Source organism: Herpailurus yagouaroundi, unplaced genomic scaffold (assembly GCF_014898765.1).
Source record: "Herpailurus yagouaroundi ecotype Mexico unplaced genomic scaffold, PumYag 192, whole genome shotgun sequence".
In the NCBI taxonomy this organism is placed as follows: domain Eukaryota; kingdom Metazoa; phylum Chordata; class Mammalia; order Carnivora; family Felidae; genus Herpailurus; species Herpailurus yagouaroundi.
The window spans coordinates 4138987-4160503 of record NW_024412423.1 but is presented as its reverse complement, the minus strand read 5'-3'; the positions used below and the strand labels follow the sequence as shown (position 1 = coordinate 4160503).

At 45.0% G+C, this 21517-nt stretch overlaps 2 long non-coding RNA genes across 2 annotated transcripts in view; one reads left to right on the top strand and one right to left on the bottom strand.

The window, feature by feature from the left end:
• Positions 1-520: 520 nt before the first annotated feature.
• Positions 521-21517, top strand: part of LOC121010550 (uncharacterized) — a 41458-nt gene continuing 20461 nt past the window's right edge. The window contains exon 1 of the long non-coding RNA XR_005781221.1: positions 521-726. This is a non-coding gene — a long non-coding RNA (uncharacterized LOC121010550). The remainder of the gene's footprint in view (positions 727-21517) is intronic.
• On the bottom strand, positions 15964-17612 carry LOC121010551 (uncharacterized). Its single transcript, XR_005781222.1, has 3 exons — positions 17355-17612; positions 16760-16834; positions 15964-16296 (listed from the first exon to the last, which is right to left on the bottom strand). It is a non-coding gene; the product is annotated as an uncharacterized LOC121010551 (long non-coding RNA).

Sequence of the window (21517 nt, the reverse complement as noted above, 5' to 3'; positions counted from 1 at the left end):
CGTGCTCTGCACTGAGTGCGGAGCCTGCTTAAGGTTCTTTCTCTCTCCCCCTGTGCCCCTCCCCTGCTTGCACTCTCTGTCTCTCTTAAAAAAAAAAAAAAAAAAAAAGTCTTACCCTGCATAGAACATTGTGATACAGTTTTTGAGTTGCAGTGGGAAAGGACTCGTACTGTTGTGTATTTTTATGCTTTATACCTTTTTGTAAAACGGTGCTGGGGAAGGTGACGTACTTTAGGTTGGAAGATTCTTAAACAGGAAACTGAAGGCAATACTGAATCGACAGAGAGGAATATTATAGAAACTTTGTTTTCTCAAGAGGACAATGGGAGTGTAGGCTGCTGGAAGCAATTTTATTTCTTTTTCTTTGAGTTCTCATTATTAAATAATAAAACATGATGTTCTCTGCTTTAGCAAATCAGTGTCATCAAATAAGCCAGCATAATTAGACTCACGGATTCCAGCCTGAATTTCTGGTCAGCAAAAATGTTAAAGCAAATCAAAACCAAAATACTCTCAGTTCGCTTTTCTGAACTGTAACACTAATATAATTTTTTTTTTCTTTTCAGGAAGGAGAATGTTCTTGTTTATGGTTTCCTTTGATCAATTACCTCAGATCATTCCCAATGCTAAAAAAAAAAATAGTCTTGACTGGAATCCTGCTTCAGCATTTGGGACTGATGCTGAAAGTAGTCTAGAAACATCGGATCTTTCGCGTGTTTTGCGACGGTAAGCTCCATGTTGTAAAAATGGCAGAGTTCTTACAGTCCCTGGTTGAGCATAGCAAATTCCTGGTCCGTGGGAGCGTGTTTGTATTGCAATGATCCTAATTTACCCATAAATAAATTATTCTCCTCTGAAGCCCATAATAAATACAGTTTTAATTGCATGCCAACTGTCAGACCCTAAAATTAGACAGCTTTAGTCCTCCTTTGCCAATGGGAGGGGCTGTTCTGGAATATTTGAGCCGAGATCTGCTGAGGCTCCAGAAGCACTTTGGGAGAGAGAGGAAAGAGGCAGAGATATTTCTGATGAGTGTCTGAACAGATTTCAGTTGTAGAAGCCTTATTTCTGGGTCAGACAGAAGTCACATTCACATGTCTGCAACCAACTGGAGGTGAGTGCCCGGACCCATGCCTTTTATCATCTCTCTTCTTTGGAATCTCTGGGGTCCATTTTCATAGACGGAGCCAAAGGGGGTGAGTCACAGACTGCCCTCCTGCTTGTTCCAGTCTTCTAGAATTAGCAGAGACAGCACTCACTTAGAAAAGATGTTTGTGCCCTTGTGACGAAGAGCCTTCAAATAGAGTCACTGTCTAAAAAAAAAAAAAAAGTAGGGCAATCTTATAAATTAGCTTGAGCACCAGGGAATAGAGGCCAAGTGTGAAATTGGGTCGGCCCCAATAGAAGTGAGGTTAGGAGCCATCAGCACTGCCTGGCACCCCCTCCCTCCGTGCCCAGCTTCCCAAAGGAGCCACTTGCTGGAGCTCAGTGGCGTTGGGCAAGTACCTAACCTCCTGACACCTGTTTCCTCATATGAAAAATAGGAAGAGGAAAGTACCTGTCGGCAATAAGCACTTGTGAGATTAAATCAGATGACGTTTGTGAAGTGCCCACATACAGGAGTGTCGGTAAAGAAAGTTGCTACCTCCCTCCCCTTTTCTTTTGGGAGCTGTACTCTTGAGTGAGTTATTTCCTGGCTGGCTTTACCTTTGTTCCCCACTTTTCTCTATACTCGCATTTTCCTTCTGTGAAATGAAGAAGGGTAGACGCACCAGGTAAGATGCCTTTGAGACAAGGGGGGCTATGTGCTAACACTGGACCTCAGAATCCCACAGTTCTTGTCCACTGTGCCAACGGATAGACAGCATGGTTTGCAGGGGCCCCTGGGTGGCTTGTTTGGTTGGGCATCTGACTCCGGCTCACGATCCCGCGGTTCGTGAGTTTGAGTCCCACATAGGGGCTCACTGCTGTCAGCACAGAGCCACTTTACATCCTCTGTCCTCCTCCTCTCTCTCTGCCACTCCCCTGCCTGCTTGCACGCTTGCTCGCTCTCTCTCTCTCTCTCTCTCTCTCAAAAATAAATAGACATTAAAAAAAAAAAGATCATTGTTTCCGATATGGGATCCTGGGGAAGCTTCAGGACCAAGTTGTGACTAAGAACATCAGGGTGGTCATGTCTGTGACTATGGTGGCGTTCTAAAAACATTCTTTACCCCCTTGACTTATGACTTATTCTGGAGCAAAGCACCAAATGCCCTTTTATTCCTCAATTTCCATTTTTAACAGATGAGGGCACATCTTTTAAAACAATGTTTTAAGTGGTGTTAGAGGACCCTTGTCAGATAACTGAGGTCATCTCTCTTGCCTTTCTCCTATTAGAAATATATTTGCTTAAATACATTTGGAATGTCAACCACATGCCTGAACTCTTCATTTTGCAATTATAAGGGAGTATTTAGTTAATAGAAAAATTATTGGAGTTCCTAGTCTCTTTTCCCTTTGGGAGGAACACAGGCTTTAATTTCTCTTTCATGAGGGTCTTTTGTTCACCTCTGCACTTCTCCCTCATTTCCTTACTCTTTAGCAGATCTGCAATTCCACGCTTCGGGGCATGTTCAAGAAATTTTTAAGAAATCACCTAAAGCATTTGTGTGATTCTTTCTTCTTATGCCTCTTGGCTTCTTAGAATCTCCTTGGCTGGTGCTTCATTGTTTCTCCAAAGGATAGAAAAGAATGCCAACCCTTGTGTTTGTACTATGAAGGAATACATAGAAAGGAAGAGAAAGAAAGGAAACAAATTCTCAAAGCAAATTCTAGGTCTCAGTCAACCGCATACATCAATCAGGCCATTCAGGATTTCCCAATGATTTCTTTTAAAAATATCCCATTTGGAGGCACCTGGGTGGCTCAGTAAGTTAAGCATCTGACTTCAGCTCAGGTCATGATCTCACAGTTTCTGGGTTCGAACCTCTCACTGGGCTCTGTGCTGACAGCTCAGAGCCTGGAGCCTGCTTCGGATTCTGTGTCTCCCTCTCTCTCTCTTGCTCATGCTCTGTCTCTCAAAAATAAATCAGTGTTAAAAAATGTTTTTAAAAATATCCCATTTGCACACAGCTTTGCCCCTAAGAGGGTGGAGTGAAAGGCTTGTGTTCTCGAAAAAGGGGTCCAGGCATCTTTGTTTATCTCCCCAGCACCGCAAGTTCCTTTCCTATTGGTTTCACTATGAAATGCATTTCTCCATTTTGCCTTTTACAGTTATCCATAGAACTGTAGGAATATTCACATTCTTTGTATCACTGAATCACTCTTCAATTATTGAATTATTTGAATAATACGTGGACGTGTTTCATTCTTTTGTGGATCCACAAGGTAATATCATAAGCTAAGTACGTCCCCACTTTTGTTTGCTTTCATAACACTTTTCTTTCAGGAAGAAATGCACCAGAGAAATTGTTGGAAAGTCTCCCTCCTTCTCCAGCCCCATTTCCCCCCCTCCACATCCCCCCTCACCGCCCCCCACACCAGTCCCTGCCACCACTTTTATTAGATTATTTGTACACCCGTCTGAGACACTTTAAGCATAAACAAGTAGGAATGTACAGCTGACCCTTGAACGATATGGGTTTGAAGTTTGTGGGTCCACTTATACCCATTTGTTCCTTATCTTTCTTTCTTTTTTTTTAATATAATTTATTATCAGGTTGGCTAACCTATAGTGTATACAGTGTGCTCTTGGTTTTGGGGTAGCTTCCCATGATTCATCGCTTACATACAACACCTAGTGCTCATCCCAACAAGTGCCCTTCTCCGTGCCCATCACCCATTTACACATATTTGTTTCAACAAATACGGTGGAGTACAGTACTATAAATATATCTTCTCTGACTTATGGTTTTCTTTTTTTTTCTTTTTCTTTTAAGTTTATTTATTTTGAGAGAGAGAGGGAAGGGCAAAGAGAGGAGAGGCAGAGAGATAGAGGGAGGCGGGGAGAGAGAGAGAATCCCCAGCAGGCTTCACGCTGTCAAGTGCAGAGCCTGACACAGGGCTCAAAGTCACGAACAGTGAGATCATGACCTGAACCGAAGTCAAGAGTCGGATGGGTAACCGAATGAGCCAATCTGACTAATCACCTTTGCCCGAGGCACCCTGAGTGTCTTTTGTAGATTCCCTTTCTGCTTCTGTCTGTGGCCTTGGGAGGAAGCCCAGGGGCCCAGGTGGGGCCTCTTCTTGCCTGGAATAGGCTTGGGGCAGACAGGTGACTTGGGCGTGGCCTCTGGATGGTGTCACTTGGGCCTGGCCTTTCGAGAGAGGTGTGGCTGGGTTGGCAGTGGAGGTGCATGCCTGCAGTGTGGTGCCGGGCAGCCCTGATGAGTCTTGCTGAATGGCAGACCTTTGCTGTAAGTGCAGTGTCCCCTAGACTTGGGCACAAAGGCCCCCTAGGTTTTGGAAGGCCCTATTTTGGGTCCTCTGGCTTCACCTCTGCCCACCCAGAGCCCATATCCTCCTTTCTAGACATACCCTGGGTCCCCTGCTCAAAGGGTCCCAAAGTGGTCAAGCCACTGGTGTGTGCACCCCCAGGCCCTAGGGGTGGCTGAGAGCATCTCTTGTGGAGGGAGAGTGGTGCATAGTAGGAACTTGGACTGGAGGGCTGGGCCTTCTTACCAGTGTGTATGAGGCCCCTTGTGGTGTGAACTGAGGCAGTATCACCCATCTGTTCTGGAAAAATGATAGAATCTCGGACATTTAAACTATTGAGGCTGATGGGGCACGTGGGTGACTCAGTCAGTTAGCGTCTGACTTTGGCTCAGGTCATGATCTTTCACTTCATGAGTTCGAGTCTCATGTCAGGCTCAGGGCTGACAGCGTGGAGCCTGCTTGGGATTCTCTCTCTCCCTCTCTCTCTCTGCCCCTCCCCCGCTCCCCCTCTGTCTCTTTCTCTCTCTCTCTCGAAATAAATAAATACAACTTCAAAAAAATAGGGGTGCCTGAGTGGCTCAGTCAATTAAGCGTCTGACTCTTCATCTCAGCTCAGGTCATGATCTCATGGTTTGTGAGTTTGAGCCCTGCACTGGGCTCTTGTGCTGATGGCATGGAGCCTGCTTGGTATTCTGTCTCTCCTTCTCTCTGCTTCTCCCCCTCTTGTGCTCTCCCTCTCTCTCTCTCAAAGTAAATAAATAAACATTAAAAAAATACTAAGTAGTTTGCAGCTTTGTATTAAAAAAACTTAAAAAAAATTTTTTTTACACTTATTTACTTTTGAGACACAGAGAGAGACAGAACACAAGTGGGGGAGGGACAGGGAGAAAGGGAGACACAAAATCTGAAGCAGGTTCCAGGCTCTGAGCTGTCAGCACAGAGCCTGACATGGGGCTGGAACTCATGAACCGTGAGATCATAACTGAGCCGACGTCGGATGCTTGACCGACTGAGCCACCCAGGCTCCCCATTAAAAAAAAAAAACTTTAAAAAAATAATAATAAAAAATTAGAAGTTGTTAAAAAAAAATCACCTTTTTTGATTTTTTTTTTTTTTTTCCAGTGGCATCTACTTCAAAGCTTTCGAAATCCACCATTGTTTCTAGGACTTCATTACTTGAATATTTATTTCCAAAGTGTTTATGTGTATAATGTTTTCTTAGCAGCAAGTCCTTACTCCCAAACTGGAGTCAGCTCTCTGAGGGCAGGAACTGGGTCTGAGGCATCTCTGTGGCCCCACACGGTGCACATGGTGGGACCACAACAAAGACAGACACCCTTCATTTTATTGTGCTTTACTTTATCGAACTTCACAGACAGTGCGTTTTTTACAAATTAAAAGTCTGTGGCAACCCTCCGTCGAGCAAGCCTGTCGGCGTCATTTTCCCAACATTTGCTCGTTCCATGTCTGTGTCACATTTTGGTAATTCTTGCAATATTCCAAACGTTTTCATTATGATTGTACTTGTCACAGTGATCTGTGATGAGTGATTACGACTCCCCGAAAGTTCAGATGATGTTTAGCATTTTTTCGCAGTGAAGTATTTTTTAATTAAGGCATGTACACTGTTTTTGTTTTTGTTTTTGTTTTTGTTTTTGTTTTTAGACACGATGCTAGTACACGCTTAATAGACCACAGAACAGGGCAAACATAACTTTAATATACACGGGTTTCTGACTTCAGCTCAGGTCATGATCTCGCGGTTCGTCAGTTCGAGCCCCGTATCCGGCTCTGTGCTGACATCTCAGAGCTTGGAGCCTGCCTCGGATTCTATGTCTCCTTCTCTCTGTGCATCTCCCCCCACTCACACTCTGTTTCTCTCTCTCTCAAAAATAAAGATTAAAAAAATTTTTTAATATGCACGGGGAAACCAAAAATTTGTTTGACTCACTTTATTGTAATGTTGGCTTTATTGTCTGGTCTGGAACTAAACCTGAAATATCTCTGATGTGTACCTGTATTTACTGAAATCACACGTTCTATTTAGCATTTAGAATAAGCACTACTGCGTGCTTAGTGAGCATTTTTCAGATGCTAATTCAGTGCCGGTACCCGAGGGCTGTGGAAAATAGATTAAATACAAAATAACTAAAAATAATACATCTGTATTTATCACTGTCCTATAATGAGAAGTTTGAGGCACATTTAAAAGGTTATTAGTAAGGGCGCATAAAGGTTTGGGTAGAAGGGAAAATAGAGAGATTTCGGGGATGCTAAGTAGTGACCATCGTCTAGGAAAACGTCCCAGGCAGGAAGCCAAAGAAAGCCATGGGTGATCAGAAAAAAGACAAAAATTGCAGTGGGGCGCCTGGGTGGCTCAGTCACTTGAGCGTCCAACTTTGGCTCAGGTCCTGATCTTGTGGTTCGTGGGATCCAGCCCCATGTCAGGCCCGTGCTGAGCACGGGGACTGCTTAAGAGTCTCTTTCTCCCTCTACCCCTCTCCCCTGCTCATGCTCTCTCTCTCTAAAAAGGAAAATAAATAAATAAATAAATAGGACAGAAGCTCTCTTTCTTTGGTGTACTTGGGTGAAAGCCAGGATTCTTTGTAAATTCAACATGGGAGCGCACTGAAAAGTGAAGCCAACCCAGAGGAAATTAGATGAACGCTTAGCAAGAGAGAGAGCGACCGATTCCTGGCATCGATCGTTTGATCTGAATTCCGTATCCAGGCAGACCCAGCCTTGATGTTTGAGATAACAAATTCCCCTTGGCTCAAGCCCTCGGGTCTTGGGCTTTTTCTCATTTGGAACTCAAAGAGCGCCAACAGACATCCACCCAACACGTGGACTTTCCTAATGCTGTGTTTGTTAAACCTGTGCTTTAAGACCACACCTTCTAGAACAAAGTACTTTTCATCCCCAAACGCCAACAACAAATGCTATCTTGTTCTTCCTTATCTTTTTCCCTTTCCCCTGTAGAGTGTAGGAAAGTAATCAAGGGCCCAACATATATATGGTCTCCAAAGTCTTGCCTTTGGACTTGTCCTCTGAACAGCATTTTCGTGCTCAGAAGGAACTGAGCCTGGTTCTCCAGAGCCTTGTAAAAACAGAACTTTAGAGAACAAACCGAGGGTTACCAGAGGGCAGGTGACTAAGGGATGGGTTAAATAATAGGTGATGGGGATTAAGATGCATAGTTTGTCATGATGAGCACTGGGTGATGGATGGAAGTGTTGAGTCACTACATTGTACACCTGAAACTAATATTACACTGCATGTTAACTATACTGGCATTTAAATAGACACTTTAAAAAATACACGTCTAATAATAATAATAACCACAGACTTTGGGTCCAGTGTGATGTTCGTGTTGAAGGGCCTTTATTCTCGGGGAAACTCGGTCTAGGTCTTCCTCGGGATTGCTAGCGTCCCAGATCCCCCCGAACAGACCAAAATTTGGGCACATGATGAGCTTGGAGGTTGTTGGAGGCACAGCAACAAGAAAGCATTTTCAGAGAAAGGACAAGCTATGGAGGGTTTCAATACTACAGCTGTGGCATGGATTTTTGAACAGGCTTCTATACTCTGGAAGCATGGGGGGATTTTAGCGCTGTCAGTAAAGCAGGAAAGCTGGAGAGGCAGAGAGGCGAGGCAGGCAGGATATTGTAGATAATGAAGCAATTTTCAACCGGAAAGTGTAGCAACTTCGAAAAACCAGAACTGATACTTCCTTGTCTGCTCTTACTGTGTGAGCACTTTGTGTGTGTGTGTGTAACACAGTTTAAAAATCCAGTCCTCAGATTGTTCTGGGGGCGGTGGGGGGGGGGGGGGGGGTTACTAAACCGGAGGAAATTACTGTGCACTGATATCCAGCAGTCCCTCTGTGTTGGACCCCGGAGCATACTCGTGGCTGGGGGGCACTGGCTGTGGGTGGTCTCCTCTGGGAGGAGGGAAGGAGGTGCGATGGTCTCCTGCTGGGAACGTGGCAGAGTGACTCAGAGTGTGGACGTTTCCTCCCTTTGCTTCGTGCAGATGCCCAGACCTCAAAAGGAGAAGAAAAGGGGCCGACACCGGTAGCTGAGTTTCTAAGTGAGGCAGCCTGAGGTCAGAGTGGCATTGGCTGGGGATGCGGGAAGCAGAGAGCAGCGGTATTTTCCTTAACCAAATGCCTTAGTGGACAAAAACCAGCCAGCGGATCAGTTGTTTTGACATCTTTTAAGCTCCCCCTCAGCTTTCAATTTGCCTAGCTGGTGTATAAATATAGGGCTTTGTTCTCTGGAACTTCTCATGTGTTTTCCAAGCATCCCAAAATTCCTCAAAGCATATCTGAGACTATGTTTCCTTTCCTTTTCTGTTGTCAACTTTTCTTAAAACCACACAAAGAATTCATGCCTTTTATAGAATCAGGAGAAAATTCAGGGACAGCAAAATGAGAAGCAGGAATAATGCCAGGGGTCATCTTTGTTGGCATTTTGTTACATGTATTTCCTTCATTGTGTGTGTTTATTGCTGGGCAATCCTTTTTTTTTTTTTTCCTTTAATTGAGTATGTCCAGACATCTTTCCATGTTAACAAATACACTTCTATACAATAATTTTATTATTATTATTTTAATTTTTTAAAATGTCTATTTATTTTTGAGAGAGAGAGAGAGAGAGACAGAGTATGAGTGGGATAGGGGCAGAGAGAGAGAGAGAGAGACAGACAGACAGACAGACAGAAGCAGGCTCCAGGCTCAGAGCCTGACGCGGGGCTCGAACTCACAAACTGCGAGATCATGACCTGAGCCGAAGTCGGACGCTTAACAGACTGAGCCACCCAGGCGCCCCTCTATACAGTCATTTTAAAGGTTGGCCGCATTGTGTCCTGTTGTCTAGATATAGATGATTTATTTTGCCAGTCTCTGTTGTTGAGTCAGAAAGTGGTATCTGGTTTTCCTGTTGGGTAACATCCTTATGGTTATATGTTTGCCCACATCTTTGGATGTCTCTCATAACTTCCTTGACGTGGAGTTTTGGGTCAAGTTGTGATTGTTTTTGAGGATTTTGTGCCCTTTGCCAAATTGCCCTACAGGAAGTTCGTGATGGGTCACTAGTGCCCATGTCTTAAGCACCAGCTTTACACACTATAATGATAATTCCATCCAGGTTGGACCCAGCGTGCAACGAAACACACAGACTCGTTTTCTTATTGAGTCTACTTACTTCTTCTTTAAGGTTTTACTCCTCATTATCCCAGATACATTAGGAACTTGCAGGAAAATGAAAATATCTTGTCCCTCCATACATTTAACCAATATTTGCTCAACACCAACCACGTGCTTAGTCTGGAGTCTCAGCAGAGCAGTGAACAGGACCCAGACCCTGTCCTCAAGGAAATTGCAACATAATGGAATTAATTAGGACCGGAATTTCACATACATAATAGCCAACTTGTGCAGAATAATTTTAAGATCCCTCCTGATGTGTATTACCTCATTTAAAACCACAACGACATTGATATCAGTATTACTACCCCATTTTATAGATGAATAATACATCAAGGCAGAAAGATACCAGCTGCAAACTTATGGAACTAACATGTGGCAGAGTAGCACCCCTAAATCACTCCCAGGGGAACAGAAGGGAAAGAAAGTACTATGTTAAGGACATTAGAAATTCACACAAAGTTTTATTCCTCACCTGTTTCTATATACACGAAGTTCTTTGTCTCATTGTCTCTCCTCTTTGAAAATCCTTCCTGCATGGGCTCGAACCCACAGTCCGTAAGATCATGACCTGAGCGGAAGTCGTATGCTTAACTGACTGAGCCACTCAGGCTCCCCTCCACTAATTCATTTTTATCCCAGAAATAAACTTGTCAATTTCACTGTCATCACGCATTCCCCACATAGAGGTATATGTAAAGTCCAGGAGCAGGACAGTGGCTTTCTGACCCTCCGGTGCTGCTGGTGTGAATTTCCAAGAGCAGGTGCACATCTCTGACTCTGATTTCATCACATTGGGAAAACCCAAGATGTGGAAGGGTCATTTTAGAAGTAAGGGGACATTTTTGTTTCTGTTCATGGACAAATGTGTCTCCTTTTGTTAGATAGCAGTTTTAAAATTGATAGTATCCAGGGCACCTGGGTGGTTCAGTGGTTAAGCGTCTGACTTGGGCTCAGGTCATGATCTCACAGTTCATGGGTTCAAGCCCTGCGTTGGGCTCTGTGCTGACAGCTCAGCCTGGAGCCTGCTTCGGATTCTGTGTCTCCCTCTCTCTCTGCTCCTCCCCTACTGCTGCCCTGTCTCTCTGTCTGTCTCAAAAATGAATAAACGTTAAAAAAATTAAAAATTAAACTAAATTAATAGTATCCTCTTTTTTTTTGTTTTGGCTACCGGGAGCAAAGAGCTAATCTGGGAACTGACTGCAATGGCTTTCTGTAGCTTAGATTTTATAATTCAGTATTTTCCAACCCAGACCCCTCATTCATTCATTTTTATTTTGATGAGTAAATTGGATTTGGGGCTTTTATCATAAACTTCCTCATTTTTTTTTAATAGGTGAGGAATAAAAGATCAATAAATGGAAGGAGATCTGAAAAACAACCACTTAACAGGCAGGCTGAAGGAGAAGGTGATAAAAATTCCTCTCTCAGTCACCTATCCCAGTGTAGATACCTGCCTGGCTACATTTTACCCGAGTCAGCTGCTTTTCTGCTCTCCACACACAAGGCGTGTGTTTATTCATCTGGGACTCGCTTGGTCCTGGGCAGCCAAAAGAAGCCAGTTGGACATCACTTTGGCTTCTGCCATTAATATTCTTTTTTGTTTTAATTGTTAATTTTTTTTTAAGTTCATTCATTTATTTTGAGACAGACAGAGAGCGCGCTTGCAGGGGAGTGGTAGAGAGAATCCCAAGCAGGCTCCGCACTGTCAGCACAGAGCCCAACATGGGGCTCGAACTCACAAACTGTGAGATCATGACCTGCGCAGAAATCAAGAGTCAGGCGCTTAACCAACTGAGCCACCCAGGTGCCCCAGTTGTTCACTTAGTTTTGAGAGACAGAGAGAGAGAGAGAGAGAGAGAGAGAGAGTGAGCAGGGGAGGTAGAGACAGAGAGGGAGACAGAGGATCCGAAGCAGGCTCCAAGCTGACAGCAAAGAACCTGATGTGGGGTTCGAACCCACAAACCGTGAGATCATGACCTGAACCGATGTCGGACACTTCACCGATTGAGCCACCCCGGCGCCCCATCCGCAGTTAACGTTCTTATGCAGGGCTTGAGAGCCTCTGTTGGGAGCGAGTGCTGTGTGAACACACCTGCTCTTCATGTAGTGTGGAGAGGAACCTACTGGAGCCTGAGTGGGCAGGGTTCCTAAACTACTCCTCTTGGAGAGCTGAAGCCCTGGCACTTGAAGACTATAGCAGGGACAAGAGCAGGGGGACCCACAGAGCTTGCCCTGCAGCATGAGCCCGAGTCAGTGCGGTGTTCCTCTGAGATGCCACCTTCCAGTGGTGATCGTATGTCTGTGCATCCCTCTGCCCTTGAGTGTCATGTGAAATTTCTGCTGGTGTCCTGGTCCCTGACTGTCTGCCTAGTGTTTTAGGGTTGGCTGTTGGGAAGGCTTTTCTGTGCGAGATTTTGAAGTGTGATACTTGAGGAAAATGGAGGAGACTCTGACAATGTTTAAAAATTTTTTTTTTAATGTTTATTTATTCTTGAGACAGAGACAGAGCGTGGACAGGGGAGGGGCAGAGAGAGAGGGAGACACTCAGCCCCATCAGGGTGAGCTCACTCCCTTTCTCTCTAACCCCTCACCTACCCCTGTAGCTTCTGCACCCACCCAAGTCCCCAGTGATCTCAATGCTCACAAGATCTAAAAGCTCACCTGGGAGTCGCCTGTGAGCACATGCTTTGATTGCATGGGGTTAAAGTCTCTACAGAACCCTAGACAGTTTGTTTTTGGGATTACAGGAGCGGAGAAATCATATTAAAATGACTTCCTGGCATTTTCTCCCTCCACTCATTTACCAGTCATTCTGGAATATCAAATATCAGATCAAACATAATGAAAATTCCAAGTCTGCTTCTCGGATTAATTTTAATATATCCTCAAGAAAAGCGGATTCTTCTCCTTCCGCAAAGTAGACAGATTTGCTTGCCAGCCGTTTCCTTTGCAAATGGCTGTTCTCTCTTTATTTTCAGGGACCACACAAACACGGCAAAAATATTGGGGGCAGAGATTCATTTTTAACAAGTAGGAGGAAGTCTCAGAGAATTTAGAAAGATGGGGAGTCAGCAAGAAACAGAGACACCAAACGTTATAGTCCAAGTTCAGGGCACTTTTTCACTCGATACTTTTTTTTTTTTTTTTAGAGGATCTACAGCCTCATCATTCTAATTCCTTGTTACCCAAAGGGTAGTATGCGGACCAGAAGATTTGGCATCACGTGGGAATTGTTCAGGAAAGTCCTGCTTGACATTAACAAAAAAGAGATTGCGTTAACTGTTAAGCTTGTAGGAAGAGAACACAAATTTCCTTTGCTTCCCTGACTTGATGGTCCCAGTAAGCTCTCGGTATCTGTAAGAATTCAACGTCACTAGCTCGGATTTCCCTGGCAGCGTCTAGGACAGGATCTCAGTTCACTTTCTAAGTACCTTTAAGCTTTCCTTGTATTCCTCAGAAGGTCACCCACATGCCACTTGGAGGGACAGATTTTCCTCCCCGACTGTTGCCTGTCACTGCCTGCTGGGGTGTTTCATGGCAGCCCCAAATCCCCTCCAATGGGCAGACATATTCAAGGGCCATGTTTCCTTCAATATTCACCACATCAAGATTCCATTAGGGGGTGGAGGGTGGACAAATGGGTGGAGGGGAGTGTGAGATACAGGCTTCCAGTTATGGAATGAATGAGTCATGGGAATAAAAGGCACAGCACAGGGAATATTGTCAGTGGTATTGTAATAACGCTGTATGGTGACAAGTGGTAGTTATACTCGTGAGCACAGCGCAACATATAAACTTGTTGAATCAGTATGTTGTACACCTGAAACTCATGTAACATCGTATGTCAACTATACTCAAATAAACAAAATTTAAGCCCACTGTATTTAAAAAAAAAAAAGGGGGGGCACCTAGGTGGCTCAGTCAGTTAAGTGTCCAACTTCAGCTCAGGTCATGATCTCATGGTTCATGGGTTCGAACCCTGCGTCGGGCCCTGCGTTGACAGCTCAGAGCCTGGCGCCTGCTTCAGATTCTGTGTCTCCCTCTGTCTCAAAAATAAATAAACATTAAAACAAACAAACAAAAAACCCCCTCAAATATCTTCAAAAAAAAAAAAGAGTCCGCTAGGCCATGAGCAGAGATGGGGAGGTACCACCTCCTGCATTTGCTGACGTAGCCTTGTGTGTACCCTAATATGACACCCAGCCCTACTCTCCCCAGATCTAAGACATCTCCAAGGCCATAGTTTTGATAGGCACCTGTCTCCGCTTCCCATCTCCATTCCCAGGCACTCTGGCACCAAGCCCTCACTGCAAATTCCTTCCTCTGTGAAAGCCACCTCACGCAGAATGACCAATGCCCTGGGTCATCATTAGTACCAATGCATCATATCCTCACAGTCTGAATCCCCGCGTAGGCTCAGCTGGAACCGCACCTGTGAGAAGCAACAGTGTGATGTAGATGGTTACACAACAACAAAAACCAACCACCATATCCACAGCCAGTGCTTGCTTTGAGTTCATTACCCATCAAACCAAAATACTTGGAGACGTGTTTTTGCTAGATCACTGGAGACACTCATTGAGCTTGGCTGAGATCACAGACAGGAAAACTACATCTTAAGATAGATGTTGATAATATGGAGAGGGGCCAGATCTCAGCAAAGAGGATGTTGACGTGTCTGGAAAGCACTTATATAGGAGTGAAAGGAAGCAGAGAGGATTCTCCTGGAAAATGGAGGACAGGATAAGGTCTACAAAAACATTTTTGTAATGTTTATTTGTGAGAGAGAGAGAAAGAAACAAAGTGTGAGCTGGGGAGGGACAGAGAGAAGAGGGAGACACAGAATCCAAAGCAGGCTCCAGGCTCTGAGCTATCAGCACAGAGCCAGATGCAGGGCTTGAACCCAAGAACTGTGAGATCATGATCTGAGCCCAAGTCAGACGCTTAACTGAGCCATCCAGGCGCCCCTAAGGTCTGTAAGTTTTAAACAGCAGTCATGGGGCGCCTGGGTGGCGCAGTCGGTTAAGCGTCCGACTTCAGCCAGGTCACGATCTCGCGGTCCGGGAGTTCGAGCCCCGCGTCAGGCTCTGGGCTGATGGCTCAGAGCCTGGAGCCTGTTTCCGATTCTGTGTCTCCCTCTCTCTCTGCCCCTCCCCCGTTCATGCTCTGTCTCTCTCTGTCCCAAAAATAAATAAACGTTGAAAAAAAAAAATTTAAACAGCAGTCATGTGGCCAGATAAGGTCTGTTGTTCTGGGTTTTCCTGATGCACAAAGATCAATGAGAGGAAATTACAGAGAGGCAGGTTCTAAGACCACAAACCAACTAATGAGGAGTGAACGCCTTGGGAAGTTGACTTCCCTGTCACTCACGCATCTCAGCTAAGAAGAGTATATTTCCATTAGAGCACTTTAGGAGAAATTATTGAATTAAATGGGGGAGAGAATTAACCCTGACAGCCTAATATCTTGAAAAAAATGCTAGAAGGAATCTTTAATGTTTAAAGAAAATTTATGTATTTATTTTAAGATAGAGATAGAAAGAGAGAGCATGTGAGTGAGTTGGTGAGGGGAAGAGAGAGAGGAAGAGAGAGAAAGTAGGCTCTATGCTCAGTGAAGAGCTCAACATGGGGCTGGATCCCAACTGTGGGATCGTGACATGAGCCAGAATCAAGAGTCAGACGCTTAACCAACTGAACCACCCAGGTGCCCCTAATCTTAGAGATTATTACCCAAGTTTAGGAGACTGACACCCAGAGTGGGGATTTGACTTACCCAAGTTCAGATGTCTAAATTATTATTATTGTTTTGTTTTAGAGAAAGAGAGAGAGTGTGAGCAGGGGAAATGTCCAGAGAGAGAGAGAGAGAGAGAGAGAGAGAATCTCAAGCAGTCTCCAGGCTTGATGTGGGGCTCGATTCCATGACCCTGGAATCATGACCTGAGCTGACCCTGGGATGGTGACCTGAGCTGAAATCAAGAGTTGGACACTTAACTGACTGAGCTACCCAGGCACCACTAGAGTCCAGATTTCTAATCCCTATCTGAGTATATTCCTGGCTACATGCCATTCTTCCCTCTAAGATTCCATACATATCTCAACTTCTTTGATGCTATATCTACCCCAAGGGGATCAGGTGAATTAATGGGAAAATTGAAGAAATCAGGTAGGACTTGAATGATTTACTCTCTGGAAACTACCATGAAGTAAATTAATTCTGTTAAGAGTAAACTGTCTACTTATCCTTAGACTTAACCAATTGAATCTCTTCATTCACAAATAGGTATATCTCTTTCAGAATATATTAGTAGAGTTCCAATCTATTCTCCACTTAAACTTTGACTTTATCTGAGAACCATTTCAACTGAATATTCTCTAGGACATAGGTTAGAAATTCATTTATTCTTTGGGTCAAATGGAATGAAACAATGATTGACCATTGAGATGTCATATTTAATTGTTAGAAAGAGCAGAGCCATTTGTAAACAAACAAACAAGCACAAACCTCTTTCAGACATATCCTGAACACACACTGGCCTAAAGGACACCATTGACCCCGGATTGTGAGGAGATAGTTCTTGTGGGAGATAGTTCCATTCATGGTTCAAGTTGAGCTTGCTGACACTTCACTCTCTGGTGCCACCTGGCCAACCCTTGCATAGCAAGCTTCTGCATCTGTGAAATAGGGATGTTTTCATCACTGTCACCCACCAGTTCCTCCAGGTCTATTAGGAGGATCATCAGCAAGGGCCACAAGACTTAACATACAAAATCCTGGGGCACCTGGGTGGCTCAGTCGATTAAGCATCCAACTCTTGGTTTTGGCTCAGTTCATGATCTCATGGTTCATGAGTTTGAGCCATGAGTCAGGCTCTGCATTCACAGCAGGGAGCCTGCTTGGGACTCTCTGTCTCCTTTTCTCTCTACTCCTCCTCCTCTTGCGCACACACACACACACTCTCTCTCTCTCTCTCTCTCTCTCTCTCTGTCTGTCTCTCTCAAAATAAAGGAATAAACATTAAATAAAAAAGAAAGAAAATAGGGTAACTCTATAGCATTTTCTTAGTGCCAGGAGCTTCAGCTGGACCTTCTATTAGGAGTGTCTTTTGTTTTCATAGTGAGATCCTTTCAACCTTACCTGAGTGTGTGCCAATGAGTGACTCTTGGGGAGTGAGGGGGACATGGGGAGCTTCAGCTTGAGGAGTGAAGGGAGCTAGTGCCAGGAAAACCAAACAGGTGATTAGAGTTTTGGACCTTCAGCTCCCCACCCCCGCCCCACCCTACACTCTTCAGGGGTGGAGACGGAATTCAGTCACCAACAATTCAGTCATTTGTGTAATGAAACCACCATGAAAATCTCTGAAAAGGCTGGGTTTAGAAAGCTCCAAGGGGTACCAGTCAACCCACTTTCAGCAATTTAAGTTCTTAAGTTTTGTTAAACTTATTTTTGTTAACTAAAATTTGCTGCCCAGCATTCATCATTCCATTTTCCCTTTCTTCTGATAACAGCATGTTGATTTTTCCAGAGAGCATCATCCCTTCCTCCCTTTCAGACCATGGGAGGAGCTGACCCACCCCCTGCTTACATGGTGGCAAGTCAACAGAGTTCATCCTTTAAAAAAAAATTGTTTCAAGAGTGGGCACATGAAATAAGTTAGTTTAATAAACCTAGTCTTTGGATGTTTGCCTGACATTGCCAAAGAAAGTTCTCTCTGTCCTTTGAGATTGCTCACCTGAATGGATGTAAACCAAGACCTTGTGGGGGCCATCTTGTGTCCATGGGGGTGATGTTGCCTGAGAGTGGAGCCAGGACAAGAGGAAATTGGAGGGAGTGTAGGGGAGAGAGGGAGAGAGAGAGAGGGGCGTCGGGAGGAGACTTTCTATTATAGGAGCCAATAGATTTCCTTTTCTTCTTTAGCCAATTCAAGTTGGGTGTCTGTCATTGAGCCAAATATATCCTTCTTAGCATTTCCAAAGTGCCCTTCCACTCTGGTCCCAGATGGCCTGGGAGGAACACGGACAAAGCTCCTAAAGCTCTCTGCTGAAATTACTTGGGCTCCGGAGACTGAATTTAAGTCCTGGTGCCCCCATCATTTACTAATAATGATCAGGGACATGCTGTATAATTGCCTGTAAAGCACGGATAAAAATACCTCCCCTACCTACCTCACAGGTTATTGGGATAGCAGAATGAAATGAAGCGTGTATACCTGCTATCTTAGCGACATGAACACGTTAAAATGTTAGCGAGGAACGGAGGAGAGAATCACTGGTGACTTCTGGTGTCCTCTCTGTGCTAGGGACAATGCCAGGCACTCCACATACACGATTGTCCTTTATCTTTATGACAGCCCCGTGAGGCAGGCTGTGGTAAGCGTTCCCATATACAGCATCTAGTACATTTCCTGGTTGGGAGCGGTTGCTCAATACATATCAATTTCCTGTTGTAACTGTGCCACCGGCTTAGGGACCTAGGATAAATCACATCTACAGTTCTCAAGTTTCTTTAGCTGTAATATAGTGGCTTGAACTAAATAATATTCAGTATTCCAGGCAGCCTTAATTGTATAAGGTAGAATTTTTGAACTTGGCACTTGGAAAAAAGGCTTTATGATCAGACAAGTTGGGGACATGCTGGAATCAAAGTTACATAAGACTCCTGTGCAAGGTCATGTAACAAATCTGTAGCTGACCTAGGAAACTGGGGATATTCTATGTCCTGATAGGGGTTTGGGCTACACAGGTGCATGCATTCGTCAAAACACAGCATCCATAGACATAGTATTTGTGCATTTCATAGAACATAAATTTTACGTGGGAAGGAAAGATCTGTAAAAAAAAAAAAAAATTGAGCGCTAGGTAACCCTATGCATGTTGAAGTATTTGGGGGAGAAGTGTACTGAGGCCTGTAAGTTCCTTTGAAATGTACCAGAATTAATATGGACTAATGAGTGAAGACAGGGTTAGACAGATGGATAGATGGGATACAGAAAGGATAGTCAAATGATCATGAAGTCATCCAGGTGGGGTGGTGCCCAGGGTTCACAGCAAAGTGCTTTCCACTGTGCTGCCTGTTTGAGGTTTTTCATATTAAAATGTTAGTTTCATAACAAAATGTTAGAGAAAACAACCATCGCCATGCCCAGTTTTCTGTCCAGGGCCTTATCTCTCTGACCAGCCCATGGTTCCAGCTTTGCTTTGGGCTCCCAGGTGAAGATCTACTGCCTGAGGGTCTGAGCTCTCTGCCTAGAAGGAAACAGGCACACAATTTATTGTGATGATTCCCTTCCCGGGCAAAAATCTCACCCTTTTTCTTAACAGGGAAAGCAAACTCCCTCCAGCTCAATCCCTTTGCCCTAGCAAGAGCGAGCGTGAGTTCTGAAAGATCCCCTCTGCCTCAGCTGTCACCGCCTCTGTTCCCTGCTGCTGCCTTGGCTTTGGTGGCTCCCCAGTCTCCCAACAGCCACTCTGTCACCATTGCCTCCACTCTGTCACCTTCCCCCGTGGCCTGGCTTTGGGGGCTCCACAAGCCCTGGAAATACCGGAGAGTCCCCCTCTGCTTTCCCTCTCACAGTGTGATCTGGGGTCAAGTCCAGGGGTTTAAGCTGATGACTCTATTTATGGTTTTAGTTCATTTAATTAATCAGGCACATCAAATCTGCTACCCGCTATGTCTTAAACTCTGACCCCCATCCACTTTTGACTGATAATTATGCCTGCTGTTTGCCTATGCTTTTCTTAATTCTAAGCGCTTTGTATCTCTTTCCATAGCTCATTGCAATTTTCACGAGATAGACAAGCATGTAGGTGTCTCTCAGCTTTCACAGATGGAGAATCTGGGAGGCCATGCAAACACATTTATTGAGTTCCTACTGCATGCACTCATTTGCTGCCTGTTTCCACGTCCCTGTCCCACTTTTAAAGCCCACAGGCTCCTTGCAAGGCGTTTAGTACATGGGTACCATGGTACCACTTTTGCAAATGGGGAAACTGAGGCCCAGAGAATACTTGTTGAGGTCCAACAACCAGACAGCAACAGAAGCACAGTCCCACAGAATATCAGAACAGGAGGGGTGTCGGTGGCTTCCTAGCCACCCACTCTACTTTCCAGTTGCAGGCACCAAGTCCCGGAGAGCAGACGTGAGCTCCTTCGAAGAAGAGCTTAGAATTCGAACTCAGGTCTACATTTTCTGACTCCATTTAGAAACTGCAGAACTCCATATGAGACATAGACATATGGGGAAGCTGTAGCGTTTCACACCCACGGGGTAGCTGTATGCCACTCTAGGCTGGCCTTGCAGTTTTTAAATCTGGCAGGAGCTGAATGCTGGGTTGCCTTCAAAGCTTAGCCACTCGCAGGCTGTGAGGCACTTGGGCAGCCCAGACGGAATCTATGTTCCTGGTGCAACAATCGCCTCACGTGCCAGGAGGCTTTGAAAGCCAAGGGCAGAATCAATTCCTGCAATATAAACATCGAAATGAGTAGCGAATGGAAAAAAAACACATCAGACCCCAGAGCAGCTAGGCACCTGGACCTGCTTTTACAGCACCCCCCGCCACATCCTGATTCAGTTTGATTGGGTTTGAGGGTGAAAGGGTTGTGGGGGGGGGTGCAAAGACCCAATTTTCTTACCGATGTGACATGCATCACCTCCCTGCAGACAGCATAAGCTTGCTTATCAGATAGCCTCTGGATATGGCTGTTCACACCCAAGTGTTGCAGACAGAAGGATGCTTGCTTCTGAGCTGGCATTTCGGTCCCTCTCCCAATAAAGTTGGCAGCTAGGTCTGAGGTTTGTTTGCATATTTAGTTGCTTGTATATCTGCAAAAATCTCTCAGTCCTCTAACACACGGGCTCCCATCACTGAAGGTGAACCGTACTGGTTGAACTGTCCTGTGTACAGGTGGCTTGTATGTGTGAATGGCATGTGGCAAGCCCAGACAGACGTGAACTTCATTTGGGCTCCTGAATCAGTAGAGCTCTCACCTGCTGCTTAAAAGGGACGGTTTTTTTTTTTTTTTTTTTTGGTTTATGTATTTATTTATTTATTGACAGAAAGAGAGAGAGAGAGAGAGAGAGAGAGAGAGAGAGGAAGGGGCAGAGAGAGGAGGGAGAGAGAGAATCCCAAGCTCGATCCCACAAACTGAGAGATCATGGCTTGAGCCTAAACCAAGAGTTGGATGCATAACCGACTGAGCCACCCAGGCGCCCCGGGACAGTATTGATTTAGCCACAGTGGGCCCTGGATGGGACCGCCGATGTCCCACATGTGACATTATAGACGACAAAATGAGCCAGACTTTGGTAGAAGTTCTGCTTTCTGACAACCAGAGGCTAAGTATTATTGGGTCTCCTGGGGCCCACTCATTCCCCTGGTGCTGGGGGTGAGATGTGTACCAGATGTGCACCAAAGGGATGGGTATTCTCACGGCTTCTCCTAGAGCAGATTATTCCCAGGCAAGGCGATCCCGTAGCTTAACATCCAGACTAGGTCTGTCTGGGGAGGGAAAAGGGGGCCTATTAATAAAATTACACAGGCATATCAGGTGTGAACCAGGACTGACTGTGTGTCTCTTAGGACACTTGAGCGGAATAAGAGAAAATACTGCCTCCCTGGGCTCTGAGGCAGGAGAGACCTGGGGCACGTCCCTACCACAATGGCAGCAGGCTGGGCACCGAGAGGGAGAGGGACAGGAGGGATGCTGTAGGCTGGTCTGGGTCTTGGCATTTACTGGAAGCTACTCCCTGAACCATATTTCCAATCCATCACCTCTGACAGTTCGGTGCAGATTCCTTAAATGTTGCTGCCTGGGCATTTGTGTGTGCAGAATGAAGGGAAGGGAGGGGTGAGTGAGCACAGAAAACACAGTGGGAAGGAAGCGTCCCCTCCCTGA